General features: G+C 48.5%; 1 long non-coding RNA gene across 1 annotated transcript; it reads left to right on the forward strand.

The window, feature by feature from the left end:
* The first annotated feature begins 5,081 nt into the window (after window positions 1-5,081).
* LOC134760597 (uncharacterized) lies at window positions 5,082-15,845 on the forward strand. Its single transcript, XR_010138371.1, has 4 exons — window positions 5,082-5,186; window positions 8,814-8,923; window positions 12,314-12,504; window positions 15,289-15,845. It is a non-coding gene; the product is annotated as an uncharacterized LOC134760597 (long non-coding RNA).
* The last annotated feature ends 1,783 nt before the right edge of the window (window positions 15,846-17,628 follow it).

Below are 17,628 nucleotides of genomic sequence, written 5' to 3' on the forward strand. Positions count from 1 at the left end.
GGTGACAGCTCTGAGGTCCGACAGTGGGGAGAGGTGGTGGGTGGGGGGAAGGAGTTGGACTTGCTCAACCGCCGTGCCTGGAGGGCGGAGGGAGTCCATCCTCGCACGGGGCAGAGCAATCGGACCCAAGCCCAAAGAGATGCTTAGCTCTTCACTTGCGGAGCCTATTTTCCAGAGAAATTTAATTCCACATTGTTTGTTCTCTGCTCTGCAGACGCTTCAGAGTTCTGTGCCAGGAACCGAGCTGAGGAACTCAGCTGAGGAAACCACGGGAATCTCATTTGAAGAGGAATTTGGCCCCTGGAGCCCCATCCCCACTCACTGGTTGGAGGGTGCCAAAACTTCAGTCGCCGCCGCCACACCAGCAAACCCCAAACCACAGGAATGCAATGGGGTCACCTGGGGACAGAGGGAGATGGCTGGACAGCAAGTAGGCAGTGAGCCCTTGGGCCTGCATCGCATGGGGTCTGCTATTTTGTGACAAAAGCACTGGACTTGGTCCCCAGGCCTCGGTGTGGATCAGGCCTCGGTGTGGATTCAGGCTTGCCACTCGGGTCATGGGGTCTTGGGTGGTCATGCCTGTGGCTAACCACGCTCATCTGTCCACTCTGGCCTTTGGACCAACTCGGGCAAGGAGCTGAGCTTGACGGGGAGGGAAGCCACGGATTGGGGTGGACGGAGACGGTGAGTGAGAGTAGAGTGTTCTGGTCTCCAGGCTCTGCAGGCTGAGCAGGGGAGGCACCCAGCACTTGTTACCCAGGGAAAGGAAACTACGTCGATAATGGTTTATCAGCTATGGGTCAAGGACTGCTCCAGGCACTTTTTTTTTGAGACGGAGTCTTGCTCTGTCACCCTGGCTGGAGTGCAGTGGTGCAATCTCGGCTCACTGCAAGCTCTGCCTCCTGGGTTTCACGCCATTCTCCTGCCTCAGCCTCCCAAGTAGCTGAGACTACAGGCGCCCGCCACCATGCCCGGATAATTTTTTTTTGTATTTTTAGTAGATACAGGGTTTCACCATGCTAGCCAGGATGGTCTCAATCTCCTGACCTCGTGATCCACTTGCCTGGGCCTCCCAAAGTGCTGGGATTACAAGCATGAGCCACCGTGCCGGGCCCGCTCCAGGCACTTTATATAATACATTGCATTTCTCCTTACGGTGGTCCTCTGGTGTGGCTGGCATCATTATCTTTTACAGACAAGGAAACCAAGAAAGGAGAAGGGGACTCCCCTAGAGTAACAGGTACCAGGGGAGAGGCTGGGCAGAGGGTGGTCATCCCCGAATGCTGAGTGCTCCACACCATGCCACTGGCCCCCGACTCAGTCCTCAGACTTGTTCCTTGGTGAGATCACAGTTGAAATAATAGTTTTCTTCTCCTTAACTCCTCCTAGTTAAGAAAGGAATCATAGTATTTTTGAGCTGGAATGGACTTGGGTACAAGTTACCATTTTACAAATGGGGAAATTGAGGCTCAGAGAGGAGAAGCAGCTTTTCCATTTGAATCTTCAAATGGGATTCCCATGGTTTCCTCAGCTGAGTTTCTCAGCTTGGTTCCTGGCACAGAATTCCTAGGTATCTGCAGAGCAGAGAACAAACAATGTGGAATTAAACTGCCCTGAAAAATAGGCTCCTGAAGTGAAGATCTAGAAGATCTTCCTGACTTTTATCACCCAGGAAGATAGCAGATCTAGCTCCAGATGCTCTCTGGCCATTTGGCCCACATGGATAGAATGCAGGGTCCCCGAGGCCAAGGCTGTCTTTAGTGCCCAGTGGGACAGAATCTCCTCGCTCTGCCCAGGTTCCACACCTGTCTGTTGGTGTGACCCTGCGTCCAACCTGAGAGGTCACTGATGGTTTGGTGCACCCTGTCCCCCCTATTACAACCCTGCTGGGAGGGTTTAGGAGTGCCATGTTGGTAGACGAAGCACTGCTCTATTTTGTCCCTCACCTTAACAGGCACATGTCACCTGTACTGGGTGGCTCTATCCAGCAGAAGGAGAGAAGGTGGGAATGAGTGCCATCATGGTTCAGACACTGTCCAGTGGGGTCACCTTAGCCTAGTCACTTCATATATGGAGGGATTCCTGGGGGCAGGCTCTGTGCTAAGGTGCTTTGGAAACAAAAATAAAATAATGTCCCTGTTCTGAAGGAGGAGCTCACAGTCTAGTGGAGAAGGCAGACCTGCAGTTTAACAATGACTATTTCATGATGTCCTTGCTCTGCAGAGGAGGAGGTGAGCAGCACAGTGTGAGCACGGAGGGAATCAGGACCTCCGTGCTCCCACTTGCTAGAGGAGGCAGGGCTGAGATACAACGAGAAGGGTTATTTGCCAGGTGGACAAAAGCAGAGGTCATTGAGTTTAGAAAGTGGGTTCAGGTTGGGTGCCGTGGTGCACATCTGTAGTCCTAGCTACTTGGGAGGCTGAGGTAGGAGGATCCCTTGAGCCCAGGAATTTGAGGCTGCAATGAGCTATGATGGTGCCACTACACTCAAGCCTGGGTGACAGAGTGAGATCCTGTCTGAATAAACAAACAAAAAGCAGCAGACTCAGCAAGTGCAAAGGAATGAACATGTGGCAGGGAAATGTGGAATAATTTGGAAGAGTTGGATAATACAAAGTGGCATGGTGGCAATGATGGTGCGGGGATGTTAGGCTGGCGAGGCATTGGGAAGCATGAAAGATTTCAAGCAGGGGACGGACACAACCAGATCTGTGTGTTGGAAAGTCTGCCTGGGCTGCCCCACCGAGGGCATGATGGGGGTGGGGAGGACATCTGGAAAGCTGATACCGTGATCTGGATGAGATGGGGTGGGGTAGGGGAGGCACCCTAAGGCTGGGCAGTGAGAGAAGTAACAGGATTGAGGGATTGTGCTTAGCTGGTTTGGGCTTGAGTGACTGGATAATTGGGGCACCATCCATCCCAGTAGGGAAAAGGGAGGTGTGTAGGTTTAATGGTGAGGATGGAGATGCATATGCATTAAGTTTGGGGACCTGATGATTTGAGGTGCTCATGGGACATTCAAAGTGAGATGTCTGAGGAAGAGTTGATATAAAGATTTGGAGGCCAAAAGAAAAGTTAGGGCTGTAGTTTGATATTTGGGGCTCATCATCCTACATCAAATACAGTTGAGTTAAGGGGCCACAGAATGCTCTGGAAGCTGCACAGGATGACTTTGGTGCCCTGTGCATCCACTGTTGACATTCGCCATTCCCCCACATGCTGAGGCTTCTGCCTGCATCCCTGCAGTTCTGCCAGAGGCCTTCTCTGAAGACAGAAGCAGGCTGTCTGTCCTCTGCATGGGACAGGTTAGGAGTGCCGTGGAGCTGATGACGCCAGGAGCAGCCTTCAGCCAGTGACAGATGCGAACTGGATGATGAAAACTCCATCTTCCCCTCCCGTAGGTGTGTTCTGCCATCTCTCAGGGGCTTCCAGTGGGATTGCGTTTGAGTTCCCTGTTGCCCACAGATGCTTGTCAGTCCTCCTCTATTGGCTTCCTCCCCTTTTCTACGTCACTCTTCCATTTCCCTACAGTGCTTCCTGGGATCACCTGCCAAGTCAATGAATCTCATGCTCGTCCTTGTCTCAGAGTCTGCTTCTGGGGAACCCATTCTAAAACACTGGTTTCCTTCAGTAGGATGCGCATCTGCATTGACTGCTTCCTGTCTTGATTGCTTCTTCATGTTTCCAGCATGTCTTGACTCTCAACTGGCCTGGAAGTGGCTTCAGGGTGTTTTCGTCTCTGTGTCTTCAGCACCAGGATGCCGGGGGAAGGGATTCCTCAGCAAGCGGTTGTTGGATATACGAATGAATAAACCCACCAGTGGCTTCTCATTGCTTTTAGGATCGAGACCCAACTGTTCAATAAGCTTCACAAGGCTCCTCCCCACCTCTCCACCTCCACGTCCCGCCACCCTCCCCTCTACCCTGTGAACTGCAGTCACTCAGGTCTCTCCTCCTCTTCCTCTTCAATTTTCCATGTGCTTTCCTCCCCGATGGCGCGTGCAGCACATGTGGGTCTCTGCCTGACTGCTCCTTCGCCAAGCCATCCTCTTGACACAGTACTAGTTCACACCTCCTCCTCGATCCTTCCTTTAGCACGCCTCCATTTCCCCCTCCCTGCCCCCTTCTTGCTCAGGCATCGTCTCCGCAGCAAAGATATCCCTGACCACCGTCCCCAGCCCAGACCAGTTGGGGCCCTACTGTTCTAACCTCCTGTAGCACTCTGTATATTTATTCATGCTCCCTATCATTGACTCCGGTTATGAATTTTTTTTTTTTTTTTTTTTTTTGAGACGGAGTTTCGCTCTTGTTGACCAGGCTGGAATGCAGTGGCGCGATCTTGGCTCACTGCAACTTCCGCCTCCTGGGTTCAAGCGATTCTCCTACCTCAGCCTCCTCAGTAGCTGGGATTACCAGCATGCGCCACCACGCCCGGCTAATTTTTTTTTTGTATTTTTAGTAGAGATGGGATTTCACCATGTTGGTCAGGCTTGCCTCGTACTACTGACCTCAGGTGATCCACCTGCCTCGGCCTCCCAAAGTGCTGGGATTACAGGTGTGAGCCACCATGCCCAGCCTTGAAATTATTTAAATAATGCTTAGAATGATGTTTCTCAAACTTTTCTGATTATGAACCACAGGAAGAAATACATTTTATGCCAGGACCCAGTTCACATAATACATGTATAACTGAATGCTTATCCTCACTGCTTGGGCTACACTGATATTTTCTATCCCATTCTGTATCGCATTTAAAAAATGCTGGCTGTGACTCACTAAATGGACTATAGGCTGGCAGTTGGGAAAAAGGTCTAGACAACAAGGTAGATGCCTGCAAATTCAGGAGAGTAGGGACTTAATTCACTTGTACTCACTGCTGTCCCCCAGGGCACTGCACAGTGTCTGGCACCCAGAAAGGTTCTCAATCGGTATTTGTTGAATGACCATATGATAGGAACAAATATGTATGAATGAGTGAATGAATTGCCTGCCCCACCCAGACAGGAAAGTGTGGCTTCTATCAGATTTTTCTGTTACTGAAAAATACCAGCCCACTTCCTGTGGCTTTGATCTGCAGCCTTAATTCTAAACTCCCCTGTCTCAGCCAACAGCTATCTGCAGCTCATTTCCTGCTTTCTGGCCGTCTTATCTCTCTCTCCAAACATTCCTCAGCTTTCTCTTTCCAGGTAAGTATACCCAGAGCCCCAGTTCTTCCTCTTGCAACTTTGGCGGCACAGGGTGGGGCTGCCCTTTTGGGCCAAGTACTTCCCAGATCTCAGGCTCCTGGGGTGTGGGGCCTTTCTAGGTCAGTTGTGTCCTTCTGATTCCAGCCTCCTGGGGGGCAGGTGCTAGGGCTGGGCCTGGGCATCGGTCCACATCCTGTTGATGGTCTTTGGGACAGGACGGGGGATGAGGATGGAGGGTAGACATTGATGAAATAACCATGCGGATGTCTAATTACGGACTGTGAAAGAGGCTATGAAGGAAAAGTCAAGGTTACCTTGAGAATGTGTAACAAGGCACATGCCTATAGGGGATCAGGGAGAGCTGCCTCAATTAATCCAAGATCTGAATACAATCAAAGCCAGCCAGGCAAGAAGGGTAAAGGAGAGAGAAAGAACTTGCAGATGAAAGAGACTGCAGGTGCAAAGGTCCTGGGGTAGGAGTGAATGATAGTGGTCCTGTTGAGGAGCTGAAGAAAACTCAGTGCAGCTGGTGGACAAAGACAGAAGGATTTACAACAAGGAGGCCAGAGAGGCACCTGGGGGCCAGCCCCAGTGCACCAGCTTAGAGGTTTTGGATTTACCTTGAGAACAGTGGGAAGCAACAGAACATTTGTAGAAGCGTGATGACATTGTGTTTGTTGTTTTTTATTTGTTTTTGTTTATTTATTTTTGAGACAGAGTCTCGCTCTGTCACCCAGGCTGGAGTGCAGTGGTGCTATTTCGGCTCACTGCAATCTCCGCCTCCCGGGTTCAAGGATTCTCCTGCCTTAGCCTCCTGAGTAGCTGGGACTACAGGCACATACCACCATACCCAGCTAATTTTTTTGTATTTTTAGTAGAGACGGGGCTTCACCCTGTTAGCCAGGATGTTCTCAATCTCCTGACCTCGTGATCTGCCCATCTCAGCCTCCTAAAGTACTGGGATTACAGCAGTGAGCCACAGTGCCCGGCCCTGTTTTGGTTTATTTTTGAGACAAGGTCTTGCTCTGTCACCCAGGAGTGCAGTGGCACAATCGTAGCTCACTGTAGGCTTGACCTCCTGGGATCCAGCAATCCTCCCAAGACATTGTGTTTTGAAAGATCGTCTGGGTGTGGTATGGCTAAAGGGTTGGGGAGCTGATCAAGTGCAGAGGGCAGGAGTCTAGGGTGGTGGTGGTGGAGATACAGGCACATGACTGGCTTTGAGAAATACAGTACTTAGTAAGTACAGTCCAATATAGTCCAATACAGTAGAGTTGAATTTGTTCATTCAACACTTTTAAACACCATGACTCTAAAGACCGGAGAGCCAGGCTGGGTTCTGCCTTTAGGAAGCTCTCAGTCTTTCTGGGAGTGCAAGCTGGAGGCAGATTGGCCAAGCTGAAAGTGCGAAGTGCGAAGTGCTCAGGGAGGTTCAAATAGCAAGCATGCGTCCTGGAGTGCATGCCCAGAGGAAGAAGGAGCACCTTCAGTGGGTGCTTTCCTGCAAATACTGTTTGAGTTCCAGGCAGAAGAGAAAACGGGGCACTGGGAGAGGATTCATTAGGGTCTCCTCCCTGACTCCTCACCATCATTTATAGGACTTTTGGCTACAGGGATCTTCCCTGCATTTCACCGGGGCCTATAGTAGGGCTGAGAGTGTGAGAGGGAACAGGGGTCTCCCCAAGTGCCTGGGGCAGCCGAGCCTTGTAGGTCAGGTGACGATAGCATCCAGACTGGGCTCTCACTCTCCTCTTCCTGCTTCTGACTCATTTCCCTGGAAGTGCATTCCTCTGTAAACTTGCTTACTCATGGAGTCTCCGCCCTCCACCTGCAGGCCTGCGCCCTTCCCTGGGGTGTCTCAGTGAGCAAGCCTGAGTCCCCACCCCTATCCCCGCATCCCCATCCCCAAGTAGGGCCTGGGTCTCCCCCTTGGAGTGGGAGCTCCCTGAGGGCAGGGTGGGGATGTTTCTTTGCTTGGTGATTAGGGCTCCTCCAGGGCCTTGAGGAGGGTTTCTCACCCACAGGCTTGTTGCCAGCCACCCTCCCGCCACCCCTCTGCCCATCAAAGGGCTCTGAGGGATCCTCCTGTTATATGGAGTGGCAGGTTGTGGGGTGGGTTTGTGGGGCTCCAGCTGCCTCCCCAACTAGTTTCCTGCTGCTGAGGACTGTCTAGAGGGCTTCACGCCCTGGCTGTGGGGAGTATACACAGTCCCTGAGGGTGCTTCCCCCCAGGGCGTACTCTCTGCTGTGACTGGAAATGGGGCCAGGTTTAAGGGACTGCTGGGGGCTCATGGAGGTCAGCTTGTGCTCTCCAGACTGGCTTTCCTGACTCCCGGGGGCACTGACAGCAGTGCTGTTTCCTGACAGTGTCTGGCTCCCTCCTCTGCCCCCGGCCTGGGCTCCTGGGTCTGCTTTATAGACCTGCAACAGAACTGCACAGACAGGGTAAGAGCGGCCTTCTAGTCAGCAGAAGTTCAGATGGAAAGAGACTCTGCTGACCAGCACCAGGGCATCTGGGGCAGCCCCATGGTTGGTCCCCAGGACTGGAAGCTCACAGTCACCTGCTCCAGTCCCTGCCTTCCTGCCAAGGGGAGGACCCTCTCCAATGTGAGCTGGGACCTGAAGTAGGAGCCTTTCCTTGCTCTGGTCTCACTACACTTTGGTGTCCACCCAACCTCCTAAGATCACATCAAGGGGCTCTTGGGAGAATAGGACATCTGCCCCCTGCATCCCAGCACTCTCAGACTTTGGATGGTATAGCACGGAACTGTAGAGCTTTAAAGGAGGCAGCAGAGTTTAGGGGAAGAGAAAAACAGTTGATCTCTAACAGGCATTCTAAATGGAGTCCTCAACAGCTGGGAGCAGCTCCACAGGCTTCAAGGTGTGGGTGAAGCAAAAAGACCAACTGAGACCCAGGGAAGCAGGAGGGTCTATAGGAAGATCGGAGGGAACTGGGGGCAGCCTGTGCCTTTGAGGGCCTCAGAAATATCCCACACACACCCCCTTCTGGAAGGACTGAGGAACAAGCTCTTGGGAGTCGCATCCAAATTGGTCAGAACCGGCCGGGTGTGATGGCTCACGCCTCTAATCTCAGCACTGTGGGAGGCCGAGGTGGGCAGATCACCTGAGGGCAGGAGTTCGAGACCAGCCTGGCCGACATGGCAAAAACCCGTCTCTACTAAAAATGCAAAAATTAGCCAGGTGTGGTGGCGTGCACCTGTAATCCTAGCTACTTGGGAGGCTGAGGCAGGAGAATCACTTGAACCCAGGAGGCAGAAGTTGCAGTGAGCCGAGAAGGCACCACTGCACTCCAGCCTGGGCAACAGAGTGAGACTCCATATCGAAGAAAAAAACAAAAAAACAAAAAAACCAAATTGGGCAGAACCACTGGGGTAAAATAGGCAACAAGCTCAGAAGGTTTACATATTTGGGGGGTGAGGGTCAGGGGAGGCGTCCCATGGAGGTGGTCTCAAAGGGAAGCCATGTGTTGAATACTTCCAGTACCAATAGCAGGGTGGGGGGATCCAGGAGTAGTGAAGTAGTGAATCCCCCAGCTCATTCCCACCCCTTACTCTGGAACCTCCTCCTAAATGTACAGGAAAATCCTTATTTAATAACAATCAACAGAACAGGATTATGAACAGACGCCATACAGAGGTATTTGTAAGAAAGAAGGTGGATGCCAGAATCCTTTCTTCAAACAGAAGCTTACCAGTAAGTGCAGACTAATACAACAGGTAGGTCAAGGCTAATCCAGTTGGAGGGGGTGCTGGTGGAGGTGGGCACTGAGGGAGGGGGTTAGCGCCCTAGCCGTCCAGCCCTCTCCATCCTCCTGCACCCCCCACACCTGGGTTCTATGCAGCCTGATGTGTCCCCACCCCCTCCTATGCAATGAAGGAGGGAGAGGCAGAGAGGGAGGGCGGCTTCCCCAAGACCACCCAGGGTACTGGTTTGTGGTGGAGCAGGAAGAGGTCACGAGGCCTCCTGCCTAGCACTCCCTCTCTTACCCCAGCCTGTCTGTTGCCGCCTGCATCCCTCCATTCACACAGTGTCTTCTCCTGCCAGACCCCAGCAGGACATAGCGGGCAGGACAGATTCCTCTGGGTCTGCCCGAAGGACTCAAAGCCCAGGGACAAGAGTCGCTTGGTGGCCTCAGGAAGGAGAGAAGGAGGCACTGTTTCAGATGGGCCTGGGGAAGTGGAGGTGGGATGCAGGGCTGTGGAGTCCTCCTGGCAGCCTAGGCTGTGTGTGGGGCGTGGCGGGATGTCAGAGGGTCTGTGTTGAGGCCTAGCCCTGTCTCCTCTACAGTGGAGGAACTGCTTTGGGACTCAGTTTTCTTACTTGTAAAATGGGGCCACGCTCTGCCCTTCCAGCTTCATGTTGCTGAAGGGAGGCTCTAAGGAGACGGAAGCTTTCTGTTCCCGTAACAAGATGCCATGAGCGAATCATACTCTCAGCCTGGCCCCCAGGAGTCTCCTGCCTTCGGGCTTCTGGAGTTCCCTGCTCCACTCTGACCCCCAGGGAGAGTCCCCATGTATCCTCCCCGCTGTGGAGGGTGCCCTCACAGTCCTCCCTGAGCTGCCCCAGGATGACTGGCTCCACAGGGAATGTCCTCCCAAGCTGTAGGAAGTGGAGCATGGCTGAGAAGAACTCCCTGTGGTCAGGTCACCCCCGTCCCCAGATGCACACAGACACAAACACATACATATCCTGAGGTATTGAAGAAGAATTCACCACACCCTGAAGATTTCTTTCCACAAAGCACTCTCTCCAAGCCCTGAGTCACCCAACTCCTTCACTCTGGATACCCTGCCAGGACAAGGATATTTGTCCTTTCGGCAGACATGGGTTCAAGTCCCTGCTCCACTGCTAACTAATGGCATGGCCTGGGTCAAGCATTACTTGCTAATCTAAGTTTTTTCATAGGTAGAATAGGGATAATAGCATCAACCTTATATGGTGGTTGTGAGGATCAAATGAGATAATGTATGTGTGGCAGGAGGAAAGCCATTGGCCGGGGGTGAGTGTTCCATCCCAGTCTTTCCCTTCTCTCTGCTCATCAGAGAAAATCCTGACTTGGCCTATTTGAATTGTGTGTGTGTGTGTGTGTGCACGTGCACGCCTCCCTTACCCTCTAAGAAAGGTGCTGATTTATTGGAATAGTCCTTAGGCATAGGCGATATAGAACCGGGAGGAGAGAGAGAGAGGGAAGAAGGATCAGCAGCAAGACTGAGGGAGGAGAGAGGTTTGAGCAGCTGTAATGGGTGAGGGAAGAGAGTGGGTGGGAGAAAGATTTGAGAAGCATCGCTATGATCCATGAATCTTTGTAGTCAAGTTTAAGAAATTCAAGTAAACAGAGTTATTGTGAAATTATTATTTTTTGGTTGCTATTCTCTCTGTCCTCTCCGTCTCTCTCTCTCTTTTTTTTTCTTTGAGATGGGGTCTTGCTCTGTCACCTAGGCTGGAGTGATGCAGTGGTGAGATCATAGCTCACTGCAGCCAATTTTTTTTGTAGCAACAGGGTCTTGTTATATTGCCCAGGGTGGTCTCAAACTCCTGGCTTCAAGTGATCTTCCTGCCTTAGCCTCCCAAAGTGCTGGGATTACAGGCATGAGCTACTGCGCCCAGCCTGGTTGCCATCCTTGATGATAACACAGCTTTGAGACTGGACCATTTGCATGACGGCCTTATAAGTGATACCCCTACGTAACATGCTTAGCACACAGTAGGGACACAGTAGGCACAGTGACTGGTGCTGTATCCTCTCAATTTGGATGACACTTGTGTGCACGTGTACTGTCTCCCATATTGGACTGGGTGGTTCCTGAGTGTGGGTTGGATCACATCAGCCTGGGAGCGACTTGAAGCCTGGGACTCTATTTTGTTTCCCTGCCCTCCCACCCACCGCCATATTAGATGAGAAGCTCCTTGAGGACAGGGATTCTTCCTGTCCTGCTTTCTTCATTAGACCTGTGACTCCCAGTGTGGGTGATGCTCTTCCTCCTTTTGGCTCTGCTTGAGGCCTGAGAACAGGATCCTGCTCACAGACTGTGTCTTAGCTCCATATTTGTCTGACTAATGGGCCTAACGCTGCCTGGGTGGGAGGCGAAGGTAGAGGGAGGAAGAAGGCAAAGCTCAAGGCCTGAGGTGTTTTCTTCTGACTTGTGCTGCCCAAGGCGGTAAAGAGAACAGAGAAAGCATCCTGCCCCAGCCCTGCCCCAGAGCTAAACGTCATTCTAGAGAAGAAAAATTCCATCCCCACCCAGTGGGTTCTCAGAATTCCAGGTGAGCTCTGTCTGGTCTAACTGTCTTTCCTCCTCTGACTGTGTCTCATGGGGTGGGGCAAGGGCCAAGCCAAACCAAGGATCTGTCTCGTGGGGTGGAACGTGTTTACTTGTGTTTGGCAAAGTGGCAGGGTTGGCTACAGAGGTCATGACAGCAGCTCAGAAGCTCCTGCAAGAAAGGAACAAAGTGTTTGCGTTGTGGACAAGTTAGAATCTGTCTGTCTGGGTCATAGCTTGGCTTCCTTTCTTCCTTCCTCCCTCCCTCTCTCCCTTCCCTTTCCCTCTCTTCCTTCCTTCCTTCCTTCCTCTTTCTCTTTTCTTTCTTTTTTTTTTGAGATAGGATCGTACTCTGTCGCCCAGGCTGGACTGCAGTGGTGCGATCTCAGCTCACTGCAACCTCCACCTCCCGGACTCAAGTGATTTCTCCTGCCTCAGCCTCCCAAGTAGCTGAGATTACAGGTGCATGTCACCATGCCCGGCTAATTGTTGTATTTTTAGTAGAGATGGGGTTTTACCATGTTGGCCAGGCTGGTCTCAAACTCCTGACCTCAAGTGACCCACCTGCCTCAGCCTCCCAGAGTGCTGGGATCACAGGTGTGAGCCACCGCATCTGGCCATGATAGCTTGGCTTTCATATCTCTGCCTGGCAGTGGATTTGGGATCTTCATAATCCAGTACAGCTTGCTGCAACTCAATTAGATTCCAATACTTATTGATTGCCCACTGTGTGCTAGCTATAGGACTGGGTGCAGGGGAAATATGAGGAATCAGATCAGGACACTCCCTTTAAGGAATCCCTCTCTACCAGAGGGATAGGTGTGTGCAAAGCTCTCTTTGTTGCAGAGAGATTGGAACTACAGCAGAGGTGTGAACAGGTGTCAGGCGGACACAGAAGAAAGAGCAGGTACTCTTCTGGAAGGTTGGAGAAGACTTTGTGAATGTGGGGATGTTTGATTTGAACCTTGAAGAACAAGTAGAGACCCAAGAGGTACAGAAGAGGGGAGGTGGAAATAGCATTAACGAGGTGGGGCATAGTGAGTAGTCTAGTATGGAGTGGGAAGGAGGAATAGCAATGAGCATTTATTGAGCACTTACTAATCACTGGATTCTGTGCTAGGTGCTCTGCATATATATTATCACAATCCTCACAGCAATCTGAGAAGGTAGGTACTGATGTGGGAACTAACATTTGGAGAGAACAGATGGTTGAACCAGGATTTGAATCAGGTTTGTTTGACTCTAAACTCCATGCTCTTTTTTTTTAATCATGCCAGTGGTTTTCCCAGTATATTCTACAAAATTTTTAGGGTTCTGAGGAGGTGCTTTAGGGACATGTATAATTTTAGTTTCATATTTAAAATATGTTATAATCAACAGACACTGAAATGTGTTATGTAACAAAAAAAAAAAAGCTTTCCTTCCATCTCTGTGTATATTTTTGAGTTTCTTGTAAATGTGTCATTGATTAGAAGGACTGCACAGTCTGCTCAGGTCTGTCTATGTAAAAGCACACACCCATGCCCACCAGCCTTCATTACAAGGTCGGTGGGACTTCCAATCCAAGACGGTTGACTAAATGCACATGGGCTTATCTTTACCTCTTCCAGAAATGTCTTTGTAATAAATAATAAACATATCAATGCTTCCAAAGGAGAATTTGAATTGGGAGGGGGCACCTGTGGACAAGAGAAATCCCAACAAATTTCTGGAGAAGTGGTTCGATGGGGAATGATGACTGAGTAAGTAGGACAGAGGAAGCTGCAGTGTGGAATGCACATGGCTGGGTTTGCAGCCAAAGAGGGAGCTGACCCACCCGCAGAGGCCCAGAGAAGCTCAGGACTTGGATGTGCTAGGTGCAATGGAGGGTGGGAAAGGGATATGTGGCTGAAAAGGGGGCGCTTAATTGGAAGTCTACAAATGGAACAGTTAACTTCCCTGACCCTTATATGCAAACTGTTCAGCCAGCAGATATTTGCTCTGTCCCCCATTTTGCTCCTTCCCCTAATTTCTTCTTTAAAGAAATTAAACTGCCTGAGGAAGACTAGGATAGCTGAGTTTTAAGGTGGCATCTGAGAGCAAAGCACATTGCAGGCTGACATTTAGAAATCTCAAGGCATAAAGATCAGTTTACGTGGAAACAAAGCCTGCCATTCATCTCCTCTTATCCATGTACACAGAGCTTCCAGGAAACTTTTCTACTGCTTCATTCTTAAATATGAATGGACAACCATAAGCCAGGAGCTATTTGAGGAAGCCTGAAATATGAAATAGAGAGACTAAGATAAACAAAGTGAAAATAAGACCTCTGAGGAAACAAAGACAATTCATACGTAGAATAGAACTTAAAAAAAGAATTCAAGAAGACACTGAATCTATAAAACATGAGTAGTGATATGAAAAAAGAAACAATTAGAGAACACAAAAGCCCCAGACATAGAAAAATGTAATTAAAATTCATTGGAAATGTTGAAAGTTAAGGTCAAGGTAATCTCTCAGAAAATAAAGCAAAAGGGTAAAGAAACAGAATTTTATCAGATAATATATGAGACATAAAAAATCAATAAGGAGGTCCATGTTTGATTTATAAAGATTTCAGAGAGAAGAGAGAAATCAAGGGAGAGAATTTTCAAATAAATGACTGAACAGAATTTTTTAGACACAAAACACTCCAGTCTTCAGAATAACAGGATTCAAGCCCCCAGCAAAAAAAAAAAACACACAAGATTTAGAAATTTCAGACTACTTAGGAAAATGAGAAGATGTTAAAAGTTTCCAGAGAGAAAAAAATCACCTATAAAGGAATGAAAATCAGAAAGGCACCAGACTTCTCACTAGCAGCATTGGATGACAAAAGACAATGATGCAATCTCTTCCAAGTTCTGAGAGAGACTGATTTTCAACTTAGAATTCAATACCTAGCTAAACTGTCTACTGGTTAAGAGGGCAGATCAAAGACACTTGAAGACACATGAGGACTAAGGAAGTTTACTTCCTATAGACTCCTTGTGGTAATGTTCCTGGAAAAAAAAACAGCAATAGAGGATGTGCAGCAGTAAAACAAAGGAGAAACCAAGAATGAGAAAAGCATGGAATTTTTGTCAGCTTATAAGTTAGCTTGGTATATAGTTTTAATTAATTTGTTTATTTAGTGTGTGTTTTCTGTTATTAGGTTTAGGTATCAGGGTTATGCTAGCTTTGTAAGATGAACTAAGTTTTCTACCTTTTTATTCTCTGAAAGTGTTTGCACAGGGAATAATCTCCTTCTTGAATGTTTGCAAAAACAATTGTCCACATCTTTTTTTAAAAAACACTTTTTGGACAATATTTTCTATTTTCTTTCACCATTTTGTGCCTTTTGTGGCAGGTCATTCTGCTACCCAATATTCATTCTTCTTCCTTTATTGAAAAGAATCCAATTTTGCCAAGTTCAAAGTTAAATTTCATGGACTCCCTTTCAGAGAGTGTGGCAAGTGACACAGTTTTGGCCCACGAGATGAAAACACACATTTACTGAATAGAGTTTCTGGAAAAGCTATCAGTTTCCTGATAAAAAGGGACAGACTTAGCTGTCCGTTTGTCCTCCCTGCCTTGTCTGGAATGTAGACAGGATGCCTAGATGTGGAGGAGCAATCTTAAAGGTGTGAAGACAAAAGCCACTTTCTAAGGATGGTGGAGCAGAAAGGCAGGAGTTCTGCTCCCTGGCACCATCATGGAGTATGCCCAGCCCAGATCTGTCCCCCTCTGAATTTCCTGTTGCGTTAGAAAAATATGTCCCTTTTTAGTTTAAGTTACTGATCTCAATTTTCTGTTATTTGCAGCAAATTCACTTTTAATTGATACAACCTTTCACCTCAGAGCTGCTTCTTGTAACACAGAAGTTTTCAGATTCTATGAAAAGGTATTGAGTGAATTGAAGGCTCTGTTAAGGGGGCAACTATCTCCCCTCCCCATTCTCCTATCAGCCCATAAAACAAGAACTGACAACCTCTTGGAAGAATTGGGAAGAAACTTTTCGATTTTCTCTGTACAATCTTCACTGGTTCCTCTCTGAGAGGAGGAGGGACCTCTTAGGTTGGTGTCGTTGGGAAAAGGATATCAAGTGTGCATGGCTCAGCCTGTTCCTGGCTCTCTCTCTGGGACTGACCTGACTGCAAGCAGCATGTTCTCTCTCTGCTCCTGCCTCCTCCAGGCAATGAGCACCAGGGCGGGTCCAGCCCTTGCTTGGGAGGACTTCAATAGTCCAGCTGCTCTGCCACGAGTGGGTGAGTGAGTTCAAGTCAGAGGAGAAGACACAGAAAGCTCATTTGGGCCTTGGGTCTTAGCCACATCCTCCAGTCCATCTGGACTAGCAATAAAGCTGACATTTTAATCCCTACTTGTCTCCTGTGACTATTTCTCAATTGGATCAGACCTCGGAGAAGTGAGGGGTGTGATTAACTAGCACCCGCAAACCCCAACATCTGTTGAATATTTAGCCCCAGCGGGAAAAGCCAAAGTTAGATGAAAACACTGGTTTAAAATTCTGATAATTATTAGACAATACTTCTCTATCCTTGTTTGTATGTCTTTTGATCTTACTATAAAATGTGTATCATGTGGGTTTTTAAATTTTTTTTTTTATTTTCTTTTGAAGGTAAGAGCCTGGATTGAGAGTGATAAGGCTCTTCTGAGTCTTGGCTACCACTTACTCACTCTGTCCCTTGACTTCTCTGGGCTTCAATTTTACCAATTATATAAAATAAGGAGGTTAGACTAGATGATCCATCAGGGCCATCCCAAGCTTCGGTGTTCTTTCATTCATTTGACCCCTTTTTATTGAGTATGTGTTGAGTGTGTGCTGGCAGCTGGCTCTGTGATGTACAAAACAAACCTGGCCCCTGCCATTTGGGGTTTAGAGTCTCATAGAAGAGACAGACATCAAACACACCACAAATAAGTGGACAATTACAAATATTTCACTTGTTTAGCCATTAAATGTTCCTAAGTGGTCATTTGGATTGTGACGATTCCTACTTCTTCTCAGTTATCCACACTCAGGGCAAACCTTGCAGGGTCCAGCAGTCACACACAGCAGTGCCACTACTGCAGCTGTGTCCCAGCCATCGCACTCAGGAAGACAACAAAGAGGCTTCCAAAGGGCTGGCCTTTTGGATTAAAAAAAAAAAAGTTAAGCATTTTTTAAAAAGTCACAAATGAGTAACATGCTTGTTATAAAAATTTAAGCAATAAAGAAAAAAAATTGAAAGGAAAAAATCTTTCCCTTGTCCCCTCCAAGCCCACTTGGAAAAAGAAATAATGGGTAGATGTGTGTCCTTCCATTAAGCTGCATATTTAACTGCAGGCTCCAGGAGGGCAGGGATGGCATCTGCCTTACTCACTGCTGTATCCCTGGTGGGTGCCCAGGAAATACTTGCTGATTGAACTAGTGCATAAGTAGTAATCACACATAAAGGCTCATAGATAGCTGTTTTTTTAAAGATTGAAAAGGAAATCATGCTACATATGTTTTTTTCCTTGCACCTTCCTTGTTTTTTTTTTTTTTTTCTCACTCAAAAATCTGTCATGGAATCCCTCCATGTATTGGTTCCTAATTTATCCATTCCCCTTGTGATGGGTTGAATTGTATCGCCCTCAAAAGCTACATTGAAGTCCTAATCCCGGGTCAGACACCGTGGCTCACACCTGTCATCCCCAGCACCCTGGGAGGCTGAGGCAGGTGGAAGACTTGAGGTCAGGAGTTCGAGAACAGCCTGGCCAACATGGTGAAACCCTGTCTCTACTAAAAATACAAAAATTAGCTGGGCATGGTGGTGGGTGCCTATAATCCTAGCTACTCAGGAGGCTGAGGCAGGAGAATCACTTGAACCAGTGAGCTGAGGTCATGCCACTGCATTCCAGCCTGGGCGACAGAGAGAGATCCTGTTTCAAAAAAAAAAGAAGTCATAGGTACCTAATCCCTGGTACCTATGAATGTTACCTTATTTGGAAATAGGGTATTTGCAGATGTGACCAAGTTAAGATGAGGCCATGCTCGATTAGGGTGGGTCCTAATCCAATATAGCTGGTGCCTTTATAAAAAGAGACAGACCGTAGCCATAAAAAAGATGAGTTTATGTCTTTTGCAGGGACATGGATGAAGCTGGAAGCCATCATTCTCA

This window comes from Pongo abelii, chromosome 19 (assembly GCF_028885655.2).
Source record: "Pongo abelii isolate AG06213 chromosome 19, NHGRI_mPonAbe1-v2.0_pri, whole genome shotgun sequence".
NCBI classification, from domain to species: Eukaryota; Metazoa; Chordata; class Mammalia; order Primates; family Hominidae; genus Pongo; species Pongo abelii.